General features: G+C 47.6%; 1 pseudogene; it reads right to left on the reverse strand.

The window, feature by feature from the left end:
- Nucleotides 1-2,950, reverse strand: part of LOC104983421 — a 3,205-nt pseudogene extending 255 nt beyond the window's left edge.
- Between the last annotated feature and the right edge of the window lie 1,775 nt (nucleotides 2,951-4,725).

Raw genomic sequence — 4,725 nt, forward strand, 5'->3', positions numbered from 1 at the left:
AGTGTGGAGTCGTGGGTGAACTTCTTGAGGCAGAGATCACAGCTGTAGGGCTTCACACCAGTGTGGATCCGCTCCTGAACCCGCAGATCTGAAAGCTGTATGAACCCTTTGGCACAGATGTCGCATGAAAGGGCCTCTCTCCTGTGTGTGTCCTCTGGTGCAGGGTAAGCTGAGATTGATAAGGAAAGCTCTTTTTTCACACCTTGCATTCAGAGGGTGCCCATCCTGGGGTTCCTGCTCCCTCAGGAAGACTGGTGGGTCCCACGGTGCCAGATGCACCAACGGAACGGGACCCAAGCTATCCTGAGATCTCTCCTTGGTCCAAACACGTGGCTGCTTCTTGACGCACGTCTTGGCAAGTTGGACTGCTGTCCCGCTTCCTTTTGACACGTCTGCGATTCTTCAGAGGCCTTCGTCTGGATCCACTTGTAGTAGAAACGTCTCCCTCTGGAACACAGGAAGAAAGGGTTCAGGAGCCACATTTTAAATACCAGTTCTTTTTTGAGGATTCTTCTGTCTCTCTATGCTCCCAGAATCCGCTGAAAGAGATTCAGCACCACATTTAACAAGGAGCATTTTCTGTACTGCCCGCCTCACTGGAACCCTGATGTTGGCTGAGAAGTTCCCATCAAGCAACCAAGCTAAGGGCTTGGACTATGGGACTCTGGAACGTTGATGATGGAGGTTGGCACTGGACAATGATCTCCACCCAACACATCCAAGCATGGTGATGCTGGCTACCCAGCCCCATGCCACCATAGGAGGGAGTCACTAACACTGCTGAATTTCACAGTTTTGAATACTCACCAGAACCCTTCAGAAGTTCAGGTTCTTGAGATTGAAGGGTTTTTGTGTCTCCCCTGTCTTCCAGCAGGTCCTTCTCCAAGTTCTCCCTGGGCAGGAGACCCTCCAGCTCACCTATTTCAGGAACAGTCCCTGGTGGGAGAGCTCTCTGGTCTTGACAAGGGACAAACAAGCAGAGTCAATAACCCATGTACCTTAGTCTGTGGAAAACTGTTTCCTGTTTCTCCATCGGCCTCGTATCTTGATCTAAGACTCCAACTTATGTCATTTTAGGTGAATTGCCCTGACTTCTTCTGGTCCACCCCATCACCCTGATTGATAATCATCTCCTGATACTCAAGGCTGTCCTGGATCTATACAGACTGTATCATGCAATCAAATCAGGACATCCCAGTTGGCACTCTGACTTCTCTATGCATAGGTCTCTCCAAATCATACCCACTCCTGACTGCCCCTGACTCTGGAAGTAAAGAACTCTAGGTCCAGCTCTCTTGATGCCATCATTGTTAGAGACTTTGCCTGGATGCATTTTTGTGATGGTGGTTACCCAGTACATAGGAAGATGACGACCAGTATTCTTGGTCTCTAATCCATGCAAGTCAATAGCATCCCCTGCCCATACCCAACCTTATTTGAGCAAATCAACTGTCTTCCATTCATTCTTCAATGTCTGAAAGGGAAAGTGTTAGTCACTCAGTCGTGTCTGACTTTCTGCAACCCCATGGACTATAGCTGCCAGGTTCCTCTGTTCATGGGATTCTCCAGGCAAGAACACTAGAGTGGGTAGCCATTCCCTTCTACAGGGGATCTTTCTGACCCAGACATCGAACCCAGGTCTCCTGCATTGTCGGCAGATTCTTCACCATCTGAGCCACCAGAGAAGCCCAATGTCTACTGGGGGGCAAAATGAGTCCACTTTGGAGTCACTCCTTCAGTTGTAAGAAATGATCATATTCTAAATATAACGTGCCCTTGGGCAAAGTGGCCGTGGGTAAATCCGCTGTCAGTGCATTTACCTGCAGCAAACTGAACCTAGCATCATGTCAGGAAGACAGGATTCCCTTCTCCCCACTCCTAAGAATAGATTCTTTCATGGCAGAGGGATAAAGATGGATTAGCTTCATTCTCACAGTTACTAGAAAAAATGACTAGAAACTGAATGTATCCGCAGGAATTCCTGGAAGCAATGGGTCCATTCCTGTCCTTTGCCAAATCTCCCCATTACTCCAGCAGCCACACCCACCTGACTCTCTTCTACCTGCTTCCACTCTCTCACCTGCTCCCTAGACAGGTCTGTGGCTCCTGGCAGATTCTGCAGCTCTTGGCTTCCCTCCTCGCCATCCTCTGTAGGTATGACCCTTGAGGGGGGTTGGGGCTCCCCACACGGGTCTCTCTCATCGTCCATGTGACCGGCCTTGGCTTCAACCATCTCAATGTCGGGATCATGCACAAGATATTTCTGCCCTTTTATGCAGACTATGGTCTGTGAGGGGAGAAATCAATCAAGATCAGTCTCTATAAGACCTGGAATGTAGCTTTCAGGCATCCAATGGCATTGACAATAGAAGCTCCCGTTTGGTGTAAAAGATCTACGTCCTTCGAGTGAGACAGCCAAAAGTATCTTCCAAATTGCCCAATTGTGAACTTCTCTCACCTGTTTGGGAACCACTGATACAGAGCCAAACCCTCAGGTCCTATCTTGTGATCCCTGCAGCTTGCACGTGTCTCCTTGTCCCACACCCATCACTAAGGTCCTACTCACCCAGGTCTTGGGTTTCTGCTTATTTTTCAGCACGTCCTCCAGGTCTTTGCAACTCTGCACCCCACTTTCTTTGAGCAGGACCTGGCACTCCAGGGGCATGCAGATCATGAACTGCTCCAGCACCAGCCTGTCCATCATCTGCTCCTTGGTGTGAAGATCCGGCCTCAGCCACAGATGGCAGAGTTCACGGAGTCTCCTCAGATCCTTGACGGGGTCTGACTCCTCTGAGCTGCTAAATGTTCTGAACCGGACGTGCCAGTTTTCCTGGTCACAATCTGAGTTTTCCATGAGTGTGTCTTGTGGTGGCACAGATGCCAGTGACTCTGCCCCAGGGCTGTCTGTGATGTTTCCACAACCCTGAAAAAATGTCTGGTCCTCAGCCATATTGATGGAGTAAATTTCCAGTAGGACTCTGAGCAAATACTTCTGGAAGTGGGTGCCCAGTTGATACCTATGGAAATGGATTTCCTCTGCTTTTCCTCAGCATTAAAGTCACTGTTTAGCAGTCTAGAGAGACAGAGAAAAAAAAAGAAACAAATTGGTTTCATTTTGTTCCACCCTTCCATCTCCCCTACATCCCAATATTGGACACCATTGCCCGACTCATTCAATATTTCATAAAACTGTCTGGTCAGAAATGACCATAGGGCTTCCTTGGTGGTCCAGTGGCTAAGAATCTGCCTGCCAATGCAGGGGGATATGGGTTTGATCCCTCATATGGGAAGACCCCGCCTGCCTCTAAGCCTGTGCATCAGAACTCTTGAGCCTGAGAGGGGCAACTACTGAACCCGAGCTGTAGACTCCCAGCTCTGCCATGGGAGAAGCCACCACAATGAGAAGCCCATACCCCTCAGCTAGACAGTAGTCCCCACTAGCTACGACTAGAGAAAGCCCTCACAGTAAAGAAGACTCAGCCCAGCCAAAATGAATGAATTAAAAAACTTAAAACTAATAATAATCATACATGTAGTTTTTAAATGGCCATAGGGTGCTGCTCAAAAACCCTTGAAAACGAGCCACCTCACAGCAACATGTGTGGAAACATTCTTATCCCCTTGCAGAAGAGCTGGATTAAACATGGGGTTAGAGTAAGGTCTCCTGTCACAAGGTTTCCCAGCTAATGGAGGATGAACAGAAAGCAAGACCTTTCTGAAACCCACCAGTGTGTCCTGATTACTAGGCATCCTCCTTGGACGTGCCCACTCATCGCTTACCCCTTCCAGTTCTCTTGCCTTCAGCCTCCTCAGGTCAGGCACTGGTTCTCAAAGTGTGACTAGAGCTGAAATGTCTGTATTTATAGAGAGTTGGGTGAAACTCCAGGGGTTTCCGGCCATAACCTCACCATCCCAGTGATTGGATAAAGGGCATGGAAGGAACCACTTTGGATAATCTGGGTAGATTCCACTTCCTGTGGAGACTCCAACAGGAAGAACCATTAAAGAGGCCACCATATTGGTTTGGCAGTAAACTTTCTCTAATGTATTTTATTTACTTCAGACTTCATGAATGGCATTTCTTGGGGAAACAGATTGATTTTCCTGATCTAATGAAGTTTTTTCTCTCTGCTTGGAGACTGTGAGGCAGTCCAATAATTGTAATCCGACAGTGGTAATCAAATTGGGTTACTTAATCTTGTTTCTTTTCTTCTGAAATAAGTCATGAAAGACTCTTGTCTAAAATCAGCTGATGAGATCTACTGTCAGAAACCATTTCAGAGAGGCATCACAGAAACCAGAGGTTGTACACCAGTAGGGAAAAAGAGGAGAAGGCAATGGCACCCCAGTCCAGTGCTCTTGCCTGGAGAACCCCAGGGACAGGGGAGCCTGGTGAGCTGCCATCTATGGGGTCCCACAATGTCGGACATGACTGGAATGACTTAGCAGCAGTTAGCAGCAACAGGGGAAAAGAATGACACTTATCAATTTAACAAGCCTTCTTTTTCTAAATACCTAAGGAAGCAGTATCCAAACTAGTACAAAGGGAACATATCTCAACATAATAATGGCCACATAGACAAAACCATGGCTATCACCTACCTGTAGCAAAGTCTTAGAAGAGAAAACACACAGGTCTTTCATAGAAATGTGTTTGTTTATTTCAAATTTAAATTACACTGGTGATCCTGTATTTAAACTAGCCATCCTGCTGCTGCTGCTGCT

The sequence above is a fragment of the Bison bison genome, unplaced genomic scaffold (genome assembly GCF_000754665.1).
Source record: "Bison bison bison isolate TAMUID 2011002044 unplaced genomic scaffold, Bison_UMD1.0 scf7180017862566, whole genome shotgun sequence".
NCBI lineage: Eukaryota > Metazoa > Chordata > Mammalia > Artiodactyla > Bovidae > Bison > Bison bison.